Source organism: Oncorhynchus keta, unplaced genomic scaffold, assembly GCF_023373465.1.
Source record: "Oncorhynchus keta strain PuntledgeMale-10-30-2019 unplaced genomic scaffold, Oket_V2 Un_contig_1522_pilon_pilon, whole genome shotgun sequence".
Taxonomy (NCBI): domain Eukaryota; kingdom Metazoa; phylum Chordata; class Actinopteri; order Salmoniformes; family Salmonidae; genus Oncorhynchus; species Oncorhynchus keta.
The window spans coordinates 272,227-287,500 of NW_026279203.1; the positions used below are offsets into that span (position 1 = coordinate 272,227).

General features: G+C 47.5%; 1 pseudogene; it reads right to left on the reverse strand.

Moving 5' to 3' along the window:
• Window positions 1–15,274, reverse strand: part of LOC127918901 (copine-4-like) — a 73,217-nt pseudogene that overhangs the window by 15,952 nt on the left and 41,991 nt on the right.

Consider the following 15,274-nt stretch of genomic DNA (forward strand, 5'->3'; position numbering starts at 1 on the left):
CAGGGTGTCTCCCCTTTGAAGAGGGGGATGACTGCGGCAGCTTTCCAATCCTTGGGGATCTCAGACGATATGAAATAGAGGTTGAACAGGCTGGTAATAGGGGTTGCGACAATGGCGGCAGATAGTTTCAGAAATAGCGGGTCCAGATTGTCAAGCCCAGCTGATTTGTACGGGTCCAGGTTTTGCAGCTCTTTCAGAACATCTGCTATCTGGATTTGGGTAAAGGAGAACCTGGAGAGGCTTGGGTGAGGAACTACGGGGGGGGGTGGAGCTGTTGGCCGAGGTTGGAGTAGCCAGGCGGAAGGCATGGCCAGCCGTTGAGAAGTGCCTATTGAAGTTTTCGATAATCATGGATTTATCGGTGGAGACCGTGTTTCCTAGCCTCAGTGCAGTGGGCAGCTGGGAGGAGGTGCTCTTGTTCTCCATGGACTTCACAGTGTCCCAGAACTTTTGGAGTTGGAGCTACAGGATGCAAACTTCTGCCTGAAGAAGCTGGCCTTAGCTTTCCTGACTGACTGCGTGTATTGGTTCCTGACTTCCCTGAACAGTTGCATATCACGGGGGCTATTCGATGCTATTGCAGTCTGCCACAGGATGTTTTTGTGCTGGTCGAGGGCAGTCAGGTCTGGAGTGAACCAAGGGCTGTATCTGTTCTTGGTTCTGCATTTTTGACCGGAGCATGCTTATCTAAAATGGTGAGGAAGTTACTTTTAAAGAATGACCAGGCATCCTCAACTGACGGGATGAGGTCAAAGTCCTTCCAGGATACACGGGCCAGGTCGATTAGAAAGGCCTGCTCACAGAAGTGTTTTAGGGAGCGTTTGACAGTGATGAGGGTGGTCGTTTGACTGCGGCTCCGTGGCGGATACAGGCGATGAGGCAGTGATCGCTGAGATCCTGGTTGAAGACAGCGGAGGTATATTTGGAGGGCCAGTTGGTCAGGATGACGTCTATGAGGGTGCCCTTGTTTACAGAGTTAGGGTTGTACCTGGTGGGTTCCTTGATGATTTGAGTGAGATTGAGGGCATCTAGCTTAGATTGTAGGACTGCCGGGGTGTTAAGCATATCCCAGTTTAGGTCACCTAACAGAACAAACTCTGAAGCTAGATGGGGGCGATCAATTCACAAATGGTGTCCAGGGCACAGCTGGGAGCTGACGGGGTCGGTAGCAGGCGGCAACAGTGAGAGACTTGTTTCTGGAGAGAGTAATTTTCAAAATTAGTAGTTCGAACTGTTTGGGTATGGACCTGGAAAGTATGACATTACTTTGCAGGCTATCTCTGCAGTAGACTGCGACTCCGCCCCTTTGGCAGTTCTATCTTGACGGAAGATGTTATAGTTGGGTATGGAAATCTCTGAATTTTTGGTGGCCTTCCTGAGCCAGGATTCAGACACGGCAAGGACATCAGGGTTAGCAGAGTGTGCTAAAGCAGTGAGTAAAACAAACTTAGGGAGGAGGCTTCTGATGTTCACATGCATAAAACCAATACTTTTTCGATCACAGAAGTCAACAAATGAGGGTACCTGGGGACATGCAGGGCCTGGGTTTACCTCCAACTAGAGGAAACTTTCACACACAAACTTTGAAAAGTTTTTTTTTCAGGAGAGGAGGAATCAACATTGAAGTCACGAGCAACAGTCATTGCACAACATTTGATATAATAGCTGTTAACGATTGGCCTCACCTGTCGTAATCCTGGCAGATCTCCCCTACAGCGACCAGAGCTTTGAGGTACTCGTTAGGCTGGTATGGATGGATGTAGTGTAGAGAGCAGCTGTTGTGAGGATCCCCGTTCGAGGCGGTGAAATCAATAGCTACCTGGGAAGACAAGTGGTAATCAAAGGGAGTTTGACTCCAATTACCTCAAATGTATGCACCTTCCTTTACACCTCTCCCTCACTCTGACACATACACCATCCCACCTTCCCTTTACACCTCTCACTCTGACACATACACCATCCCACCTTCCATTTACACCTCTCACTCTGACACATACACCATCCCACCTTCCCTTTACACCTATCACTCTGACACACACACCATCCCACCTTCCCTTTACACCTCTCACTCTGACACATACACCATCCCACCTTCCCTTTACACCTCTCACTCTGACACATACACCATCCCACCTTCCCTTTACACCTCTCACTCTGACACATACACCATCCCACCTTCCCTTTACACCTATCACTCTGACACACACACCATCCCACCTTCCCTTTACACCTCTCACTCTGACACACACACCATCCCACCTTCCCTTTACACCTCTCACTCTGACACACACACCATCCCACCTTCCCTTTACACCTCTCACTCTGACACATACACCATCCCACCTTCCCTTTACACCTCTCACTCTGACACACACACCATCCCACCTTCCCTTTACACCTCTCACTCTGACACACACACCATCCCACCTTCCCTTTACACCTCTCACTCTGACACACACACCATCCCACCTTCCCTTTACACCTCTCACTCTGACACATACACCATCCCACCTTCCCTTTACACCTCTCCCTCACTCTGACACACACACCATCCCACCTTCCCTTTACACCTCTCACTCTGACACATACACCATCCCACCTTCCCTTTACACCTCTCACTCTGACACACACACCATCCCACCTTCCCTTTACACCTCTCACTCTGACACACACACCATCCCACCTTCCCTTTACACCTCTCACTCTGACACATACACCATCCCACCTTCCCTTTACACCTCTCACTCTGACACATACACCATCCCACCTTCCCTTTACACCTCTCCCTCTGACACACACACCATCCCACCTTCCCTTTACACCTCTCACTCTGACACACACACCATCCCACCTTCCCTTTACACCTCTCACTCTGACACATAGACCATCCCACCTTCCCTTTACACCTCTCACTCTGACACATACACCATCCCACCTTCCCTTTACACCTCTGACTCTGACACATACACTATCCCACCTTCCCTTTACACCTCTCACTCTGACACATACACCATCCCACCTTCCCTTTACACCTCTCACTCTGACACATACACCATCCCACCTTCCCTTTACACCTCTCACTCTCACACATACACTATCCCACCTTCCCTTTACACCTCTCACTCTGACACATACACCATCCCACCTTCCCTTTACACCTCTCACTCTGACACATACACCATCCCACCTTCCCTTTACACCTCTCACTCTGACACATACACCATCCCACCTTCCCTTTACACCTCTCCCTCTGACACACACACCATCCCACCTTCCCTTTACACCTCTCCCTCACTCTGACATATACACCATCCCACCTTCCCTTTACACCTCTCCCTCTAACACACACACCATCCCACCTTCCCTTTACACCTCTCCCTCACTCTGACACATACACCATCCCACCTTCCCTTTACACCTCACACTCTGACACACACACCATCCCACCTTCCCTTTACACCTCTCCCTCCCTCTGACACACACACCATCCCACCTTCCCTTTACACCTCTCCCTCACTCTGACACATACACCATCCCACCTTCCCTTTACACCTCTCACTCTGACACACACACCATCCCACCTTCCCTTTACATCTCTCACTCTGACACATACACCATCCCACCTTCCATTTACACCTCTCACTCTGACACACACACCATCCCACCTTCCCTTTACACCTCTCACTCTGACACATACACCATCCCACCTTCCCTTTACACCTCTCACTCTGACACACACACCATCCCACCTTCCCTTTACACCTCTCACTCTGACACATACACCATCCCACCTTCCCTTTACACCTCTCACTCTGACACATACACCATCCCACCTTCCATTTACACCTCTCACTCTGACACACACACCATCCCACCTTCCCTTTACACCTCTCACTCTGACACATACACCATCCCACCTTCCCTTTACACCTCTCACTCTGACACATACACCATCCCACCTTCCCTTTACACCTCTCCCTCTCCCTCACTCTGACACATACACCATCCCACCTTCCCTTTACACCTCTCACTCTGACACACACACCATCCCACCTTCCCTTTACACCTCTCACTCTGACACACACACACCATCCCACCTTCCCTTTACACCTCTCACTCTGACACATACACCATCCCACCTTCCCTTTACACCTCTCACTCTGACACATACACCATCCCACCTTCCCTTTACACCTCTCACTCTGACACATACACCATCCCACCTTCCCTTTACACCTCTCACTCTGACACACACACCATCCCACCTTCCCTTTACACCTCTCACTCTGACACATACACCATCCCACCTTCCCTTTACACCTCTCACTCTGACACATACACCATCCCACCTTCCCTTTACACCTCTCACTCTGACACATACACCATCCCACCTTCCCTTTACACCTCTCACTCTGACACATACACCATCCCACCTTCCCTTTACACCTCTCACTCTGACACACACACCATCCCACCTTCCCTTTACACCTCTCACTCTGACACATACACCATCCCACCTTCCCTTTACACCTCTCACTCTGACATATACACCATCCCACCTTCCCTTTACACCTCTCACTCTGACATATACACCATCCCACCTTCCCTTTACACCTCTCCCTCACTCTGACACACACACCATCCCACCTTCCCTTTACACCTCTCACTCTGACACATACACCATCCCACCTTCCCTTTACACCTCTCACTCTGACACATACACCATCCCACCTTCCCTTTACACCTCTCACTCTGACATATACACCATCCCACCTTCCCTTTACACCTCTCACTCTGACACATACACCATCCCACCTTCCCTTTACACCTCTCACTCTGACACATACACCATCCCACCTTCCCTTTACACCTCTCACTCTGACACATACACCATCCCACCTTCCCTTTACACCTCTCCCTCACTCTGACACATACACCATCCCACCTTCCCTTTACACCTCTCACTCTGACACATACACCATCCCACCTTCCTTTTACACCTCTCACTCTGACACATACACCATCCCACCTTCCCTTTACACCTCTCACTCTGACACATACACCATCCCACCTTCCATTTACACCTCTCACTCTGACACACACACCATCCCACCTTCCTTTTACACCTCTCACTCTGACACATACACCATCCCACCTTCCTTTTACACCTCTCACTCTGACACATACACCATCCCACCTTCCCTTTACACCTCTCACTCTGACACATACACCATCCCACCTTCCCTTTACACCTCTCACTCTGACACATACACCATCCCACCTTCCCTTTACACCTCTCACTCTGACACATACACCATCCCACCTTCCTTTTACACCTCTCACTCTGACACATACACCATCCCACCTTCCTTTTACACCTCTCACTCTGACACATACACCATCCCACCTTCCATTTACACCTCTCACTCTGACACATACACCATCCCACCTTCCCTTTACACCTCTCACTCTGACACACACACCATCCCACCTTCCTTTTACACCTCTCACTCTGACACACACACCATCCCACCTTCCCTTTACACCTCTCACTCTGACACATACACCATCCCACCTTCCTTTTACACCTCTCACTCTGACACACACACCATCCCACCTTCCCTTTACACCTCTCACTCTGACACATACACCATCCCACCTTCCCTTTACACCTCTCACTCTGACACACACACCATCCCACCTTCCCTTTACACCTCTCCCTCACTCTGACACATACACCATCCCACCTTCCCTTTACACCTCTCACTCTGACATATACACCATCCCACCTTCCCTTTACACCTCTCCCTCACTCTGACACACACACCATCCCACCTTCCCTTTACACCTCTCACTCTGACACATACACCATCCCACCTTCCCTTTACACCTCTCACTCTGACACATACACCATCCCACCTTCCCTTTACACCTCTCACTCTGACATATACACCATCCCACCTTCCTTTACACCTCTCACTCTGACATATACACCATCCCACCTTCCTTTACACCTCTCCTCACTCTGACACATACACCATCCCACCTTCCCTTTACACCTCTCACTCTGACACATACACCATCCCACCTTCCCTTTACACCTCTCACTCTGACACACACACCATCCCACCTTCCTTTACACCTCTCACTCTGACACATACACCATCCCACCTTCCCTTTACACCTCTCACTCTGACACATACACCATCCCACCTTCCCTTTACACCTCTCACTCTGACACACACACCATCCCACCTTCCCTTTACACCTCTCACTCTGACACATACACCATCCCACCTTCCCTTTACACCTCTCACTCTGACACACACACCATCCCACCTTCCCTTTACACCTCTCACTCTGACACACACACCATCCCACCTTCCCTTTACACCTCTCACTCTGACACATACACCATCCCACCTTCCCTTTACACCTCTCACTCTGACACATACACCATCCCACCTTCCCTTTACACCTCTCCCTCACTCTGACACATACACCATCCCACCTTCCCTTTACACCTCTCACTCTGACACATACACCATCCCACCTTCCTTTTACACCTCTCACTCTGACACATACACCATCCCACCTTCCTTTTACACCTCTCACTCTGACACATACACCATCCCACCTTCCATTTACACCTCTCACTCTGACACACACCATCCCACCTTCCTTTACACCTCTCACTCTGACACATACACCATCCCACCTTCCTTTTACACCTCTCACTCTGACACATACACCATCCCACCTTCCCTTTACACCTCTCACTCTGACACACACACCATCCCACCTTCCCTTTACACCTCTCACTCTGACACATACACCATCCCACCTTCCCTTTACACCTCTCACTCTGACACATACACCATCCCACCTTCCTTTTACACCTCTCACTCTGACACATACACCATCCCACCTTCCTTTACACCTCTCACTCTGACACATACACCATCCCACCTTCCATTTACACCTCTCACTCTGACACATACACCATCCCACCTTCCCTTTACACCTCTCACTCTGACACACACACCATCCCACCTTCTTTTACACCTCTCACTCTGACACACACACCATCCCACCTTCCCTTTACACCTCTCACTCTGACACATACACCATCCCACCTTCCCTTTACACCTCTCACTCTGACACACACACCATCCCACCTTCCTTTTACACCTCTCACTCTGACACACACACCATCCCACCTTCCCTTTACACCTCTCACTCTGACACACACACCATCCCACCTTCCCTTTACACCTCTCCCTCACTCTGACACACACACCATCCCACCTTCCCTTTACACCTCTCCCTCACTCTGACACATACACCATCCCACCTTCCTTTTACACCTCTCACTCTGACACACACACCATCCCACCTTCCCTTTACACCTCTCACTCTGACACACACACCATCCCACCTTCCCTTTACACCTCTCACTCTGACACACACACCATCCCACCTTCCTTTACACCTCTCCCTCACTCTGACACATACACCACCATCCCACCTTCTGACACATACACCATCCCACCTTCCTTTACACCTCTCCCTCACTCTGACACATACACCATCCCACTCTGTCTGCTCTGCTATCCTCTTCTACTCTGTTGGGCTTGTTCCCCCCCCCCTCTCTTTTGTCATCTCTTATTCTTTTTATCCTCATTTAAAGTCAGTCATCTCTTTGATTCTTCCTCTCACGTCTGTGATCTATGGATACATTGTTCCTCGTTAGAAACGGTTAGAGGCAGAACGTTTCTCATTTGTTGTTTAGCCTGGCACAGAGAGAGAGCCTAACACTCTCGCTAAGGGATCTGAAGGAAGTATGGAGCCCATTTAAATGTCAACATCAACCACGGTCGCCTTTTAGGTGGTAGGAATAAAAGGAAACGTTAGTGTGTCATAAGAGCAAACACTTCCTGGTCAATTAAATGTACCTCAATAAGACCTCCCTTGAGAAGTAGTTTCACACAAACACTATTTACAGGCAGGGGGCAGAGGGCATCCCTTATCCAGAAAAACAACAGATAACTAGAACCCACGTGTTCACAGCTGGGAGAAAGGGATTCTTGAAAAGCTGCAGCTAATGGCAGAGGTTTGTTTCCCAGGTGGTGAAAATGAACCATTCTCACTATCAGAACAAAAGAGGATTATTTATGTAAGCTCCCTAAGCTAATGCCTAGGCTTAAACTCGGCAGGCTAACTCAGTCTTGTGGCACACACATGACCCTGGTTAAAACCCAGTCTGTCACATATACGTCACCCAACTAAAAGAGAATAATGAGGGCAGTGCCATTTTTTAAAAGTCATATGCATTATTTTGTGTATTTGAATACATTTTGGCATCCTGTGAGTGAATGTGTGAGTCATGCATGTTAGTGTGAGTGTCAGTGTGAACTCACTGTAAACTGGATCTGACAGCCTCCCATGATGTAATCCAGGAAGGAGTGCATCTTGATGATCTGTGGATGGGAGACAGCAGTTGAGGGCGGGGGACCTCAGCTACCCACAGTGAGAATTGGCACCAATCACTTGGGGATGACATGACAAACACAGTAACTGACCACTTAGGAACATCTTATCCCTTATTCCAGCCACTTACAAAGCAGCTAGTTTAGCATGTTAGCCATTAGCTTTGAGAAAGCAGCTGGCTGTGGGTGTTGTTCATTATGTCTCTGTTACAACTGGTGTCACATGTTGGCCAGTGTTGGGAAATATCAGAGAGGAAGAAGTGGGGATTTACTCCGGCCAAAATCTGTCTACGTGAGATAAGCCTTTTGTTGGTCTATGCGAGTGTGTCAAATTACGAGGCTTATTTAATCTAACAGAAGTTAAATAATGTTTAGGCTGTTACAAATTATATAAGTGGATGAACATGGAATTCCGGCAACTTTAGGAAATACGACTTAGTTGTGCCTGTTGTTCACACACGTATCTGCCCTCTCATTAGCTAGAATCCTTCCACTTTATCTCGCCTCCTCCCACCTGCCTCCCATCTTTGAGAACATGTAAACTCAGCAAAAAAAGAAACGTCCTCTCACTGTCAACTGCGTTTTTTTTCAGCAAACTTAATTAACGTGCAAATATTTGTTTAAACATAACAAGATTCAACAACTGAAACATAAACCAAACAAGTTCCACAGACATGTGACTAACAGAAATTGAATAATGTGTCCTCCTCCTGGACTGCACCAGATTTGCCAGTTCTTGCTGTGAGATGTTACCACACTCTTCCACCAAGGCACCTGCAAGATCCTGGACATTTCTGGGGAAATTGGCCCTAGCCCTCACCCTCTGATCCAACAGGTCCCAGACGTGCTCAATGGGATTGAGATCCGGGCTGTATGAGATCCAAGCAGTATGGCTGGTGGCATTGTCATGCTGGAGGGTCATGTCAGAATGAGCCTCCACGAAGGGTACCACATGAGGGAGGAGGATGTCTTCCATATAATGCACAGTGTTAAGATTGCCTGCAATGACAACAAGCTCAGTCTGATGATGCTGCAACACATCCCCCAAGACTACTACAGACCCTCCACCTCCAAATCGATCCCGCTCCAGAGTACAGGCCTCGGTGTAACACTCAGTGAAGAGCACTTTTGCCAGCCCTGTCTGGTCCAGCGACGGTAGGTTTGTGCCCATAGGTGACGTTGTTGCCGGTGATGTCTGGTGAGGACCTGCCTTACAACAGGTCTACAAGCCCTCAGTCCAGCCTCTCTCAGCCGATTGCGGACAGTCTGAGCACTGATGGAGGGATTGTGCGTTCCTGGTGTAACTCGGGCAGTTGTTGTTGCCATCCTGTACCTGTCCCACAAGTGTTGTCATGTCTGCTCCCGCTCTTTCCTCCCCCTGGCACTTGAAGGCCCCAGGTTGCCCTGCATCATGCACTCCTGCCATCCATCACACACACCTGCCTTCCCTCGTCATGCGCATCAGCGTTATTGGACTCACCTGGACTCACTTATCACCTGTTAATTTCCTCCACTATGTTTGTCAGTTCCGCAGCTCTGTTCCCTGCTGCATTGTATTGTTTTCTGTCGCTGTTCCTGTCTCGTTCCATGTCCGTTATTTATTCAATGTTTTACGCCCCGTACCTGCTTCCTCTCTCCAGCGTCAACTCATGTGACAGCTGCGATGTTCGGATGTACCGATCCTGTGCAGGTGTTGTTACATGTGGTCTGCCACTGCGAGGACGGTCAGCTGTCCACCCTGTCTCCCTGTAGTGCTGTCTTAGGCATCTCACAGTATGGACATTGCAATTTATTGCCATGGCCACATCTGCAGTCCTCATGATGAGCAGGGACCCTGGACATCTTTCTTTTGGTGTTTTTCAGAGACAGTAGAAAGGCCTCTTTAATGTCCTAAGTTTTCATAACTGTGACCTTAATTATCTACCATCTGTAAGCTGTTAGTTTCTCAACGACCATTCCACAGGTGCATGTTCATTAATTGTTTATGATTCATTGAACACGCATGGGAAACCGTGTTTAACCTGTTACTCCTACCCCCTACTTTTTCGAACATTCTGTTAAAAATCGCGCAACATTTCAGCACCCTGCTACTCATGCCAGGAATATAGTACATGCATATGATTAGTATGTGTGGATAGAAAACACTCAGACGTTTATAAAACTGGTTAAATCACGGCTGTGACTATAACAGAACGTGCGTTTCATCGAAAAGTGCAGGAAAATCTGATCACTTTAAATGCGAAAATACATCCATGCACAACTTCAACCAATTGTTAAACGTGAACCACATTAAATGGGGCTGAGGTTGCAATACCTACAGCTTCCACACGATGTCAAGAGTCTTGTCATTTGCCTACTATTTGTTTCTTGGTCAAACAGACACAAGGCAGAGCAGTTCTTCCTGTCTCCGACCGGATATTTTGGTTGAGATTTACCCGGACATTATTTCCAGACGTACAGCTATAGAATATACATTGCCTCGTGATCAATTTGATCGCTTATTAACGTTTACTAATACCTAAAGTTGCATTACAAAAGTATTTAGAAGTGTTTTGTGAAAGTTTATCGTCAACTTTTTTAATTTAAAAAAATGACGTTACGTTATAAAACGCTATTTTTTTCGTTGATCACACAGTCTTCATAGATCGATATCTAGGCTATATATGGACCGATTTAATCGAGAAAAAAAGACCCAATAGTGTTTATGGGACATCTTCGAGTGCCAACAAAGAAGATGGTCAAAGGTAATGAATGTTTTATATTTTATTTGTGCGTTTTGTGTCGCGCCGACTATGCAAATTATTTTGTTTACGTCCCCTGCGGGTCTTTTGGGGTGTTACATGCTATCAGATAACAGCTTCTCATGCTTTCGCCGAAAAGCATTTAAAAAATCTGACTTGTTGCCTGGATTCACGAGTGTAGCTTTAATTCAATACCCTGGATGTGTATTTTAATGAACGTTTGAGTTTTAACGAGTGCTATTAGCATTTAGCGTAGCGCATTTGCATTTCAGATGTCTAGATGGGACGCCTGCGTGTCAGGTAGGAGCAAGAGGTTAAACCCTTTACAATGAAGATCTGTGAAGTTATTTGGATTTATACTAATTACCTTTGAAAGACAGAGTCCTGAAAAAGGACATTTATTTTTTTGCTGAGTTTATTTCCTTTGTTGGAGCGGTCACTCGACTATCTTCTCAATATAATAGATTGTCTTGGTAAGTAGCAATCTGCCAATAAAGACACTGAGAAAGGCCAGCACTTATTTAATGGGAATATGTCTGCATTTAAAAACATCATTAGCTATTCCACAGTGTCTCCATGCAGACATAGTTGTCCCCTTAATTACACTAATTTTAAGGTCATCCGTGGGTTCAGCAGATGGAAGAAATGTCATATTAGTCAGATTCCATCTGATCACAACCATCCTTCACATCCATAACAGTAACAGGATGATAAATGTTCTGGAACCGTCTGCCAATGAGACTTAGACATCAGGTTAGAGAAAGTGGTGGGCGGAGGAAGGATGGAATGAGTGTGTGAATGAGAGAGAGTCGTGAATCACCTTGCACTGATTGAGAATGACGATACCAGAGTTCTTGTAATTCTTCTTCTTCATCTGATACTTGGGGTTTATACACTCCCATTGGACCTGGCGTTGATCAAATATAAAAAAAACACTATCACAATAAGTACAGTATCATCCCTACAGTATGTGACTTGGTGGCGGGAGATTGACTGTGCTAAACAGAGATGAAAAAAATCATTAAAAAAATGACAGGATTGATAGACTATATCATCCCATTGGATAACATGGAGCGATGGTAGTGGAGGCCAGACAATGGAGTGAAAGAAAGCAATATGATCCACAGCAATGAGAAGATGCAAGGAAATGGAACTGTGGAGCGTGTTAGGGAGAATAATTAGCAAATTCAAGCAACAACAGCCTGACGAGGTTTGGTTTCTGGATCATTTGTTCGTCACTAATGAGGGGAGCGTTATCCATTCATGCCTGTACAGATTAGCTCAGTCATTTCAATCTGCTGCTCAAAAACAGAAAACAACTCCTGTGTTGAAATCCACCACTTTTCCTCTAAGGGTCATGGGAGAGAAAAAACGAAACATCAGTCACCTAATCGTCTCAGGAACAGGCTGTCCGTGCTGTTCTCTGTCGTTCTCTTCAGCTCACAAAACCGATTATATAACCATTATCATAAAAGTGGATACCCAACTAGTTGTAGCTCCATGAATGATTAGCAGATAATGGGTAAAAAAAAACTAGATATCTCCATCAGCCAAATCACCAATTTCAGTAGGAGTCAAAAGCCCCTGTGTATACTACAGCATGTGTGGCATTGGAGTCTAATGAAATGGGTCGTACTGTAACGGGTTTAATGCCAGCAGGTCCTGCAGTCTTCTTAAATTCCATGAAGGAGCCAATTAGTGGTGTGACCGGCCTTTAAAAGCTTGCTGCGTTTGAGGCCCGAGCACCGTAGGGTTTATTTAGACTACGAAGTGAGCCACATTGTAATATAATTAGCCTAGAAGCCTCAGCCTGGAGCTCCTTTTGTGTGCTAATGAAGACACAGCTGTCTGCCTGGACCAGACGGCGTGATGAAGGAGAGGCATCCAGCGTTGTACGGCAGTACGGGTTGTCACCTGTCATCCTCACCATGAACATCGACTAATTAAATGCATTCTTTCTTGTTCTTGTTCCAAGGGAAGCTGTTCGGTTTGCAAAACTCTCGACATTAGGTAAAAACTTAAAATGTCTTAAAACAGTCTCCTCAAACTATCTCTTTAAGTGGCGATGAAGGCTGATCTCTATTAAAAGAATAAAAAAATCTGTCTATATCAAAGTGCCTTCAATTGAAATCAAGGTTAAGTACCCTTTGACCTTACCTTTGATGATCTTCATCAGAATGCACTCCCAGGAATCCTAGTTCCACAATAAATGCTTGATTTGTTCGATAATGTCCATTATTTATGTCCATGTAGCTACTTTTGTTAGGGCTTAGGTATACAAAACGCTCGTGCAGGTCCATCCGAATGTCGGACAAAAACTTCAAAAAGTTATATTACAGGTCGAAGAAACTTGTCAAACTAAGTATAGAATCAATCTTGAGGGTTTTGTGGAGAGTTCTCCAACTGGAGAATTCCTTTGTGTGTAGAGTTTGGATTTCATCTCAGGTTTTGCCTGCCATATGAGTTCTGTTATACTCACAGACATCATTCAAACAGTTTTAGAAACTTCAGAGTGTTTTCTATCCAATATTAATAATAATATGCATATATTAGCAACTGGGACTGAGGAGCAGGCCGTTTATTCTGGGCACCTCTGGGCAACTGTCATCCAAGCTACTCAATACTGACCCTGCAGCCATAAGAAGTAAGGTAAGGGTTATGGTTAAGGTTAGGGTGAGGGTAGGGGTTAAGGTTAGGGTAGAGATGTCACAAGGATGCCAAATAGCACTAACCATGGCTCAATGGATCCATTACCAAAGCATTCTGAGCTGGAAGGAAACAGCAAGGATTCTTTCCCAAACACACCAGGCAGGACAGAACTTTCACTCTCTCACACCCTTGTCCTCCATACAGTGAAGGAGAGAGTGCTGATTTCTGAATTACACTGGTACAGAGAGAGAGAGACAGAGGAGACGGTGGCTACCGGATGATGGGTAGGCTGAGAGAGATCCATTGTCATTTGTTTGGTTTTTCCTGAAGGCTTCTGTCCGACTCTTCCCTGTGGAGCGCTGAAATATCCTCAGCACTCAATGAGAGAAGTAAGTATCTCCTCCGGGGGAGAAAAATGTCCTGAGCCCCAAATGGCCCCATGCCACTGCATTTGGTCATGTCCCCCAGAGAGAGGACACTCATCCCCCTCTGGACACATGGTCACACTACCCCCACATCCCCCACAGAGAGGTCACACTACCCTCTGGTCACATTCCCCAGAGAGAGGACACTACCCTCTGGTCACATCCCCACAGAGAGGACACTACCCTCTGGTCACATCCCCCAGAGAGAGGACACTACCCTCTGGTCACATCCCCCAGAGAGAGGACACTACCCTCTGGTCACATTCCCCAGAGAGAGGACACTACCCTCTGGTCACATCCCCAGAGAGAGGACACTACCCTCTGGTCACATACCCCCCAGAGAGAGGACACTACCCTCTGGTCACATCCCCAGAGAGAGGACACTACCCTCTGGTCACATCCCCCAGAGAGGACACTGGCAGAGAGAGGACACCCTCTGGTCACATCCCCAGAGAGAGGACACTACCTCTCTCCCCCACAGAGAGGGTCACATCCCCAGAGAGAGGACACTACCCTCTGGTCACATCCCCCAGAGAGAGGACACTACCCTCTGGTCACATCCCCCACAGAGAGGACACTACCCTCTGGTCACATCCCCAGAGAGGACACTACCCTCTGGTCACATCCCCACAGAGAGGACACTACCCTCTGGTCACATTCCCCAGAGAGAGGACACTACCCTCTGGTCACATCTCCCAGAGAGAGGACACTACCCTCTGGTCACATCCCCAGAGAGAGGACACTACCCTCTGGTCACATTCCCCAGAGAGAGGAAGCTACCCTCTGGTCACATCCCCCAGAGAGAGGACACTACCCTCTGGTCACATCCCCCAGAGAGAGGACACTACCCTCTGGTCACATCCCCCAGAGAGAGGACACTACCCTCTGGTCACATCCCCCAGAGAGAGGAGGTCACATTCCCCCACTACCCTCTGGTCACATCCCCCAGAGAGAGGACACTACCCTCTGG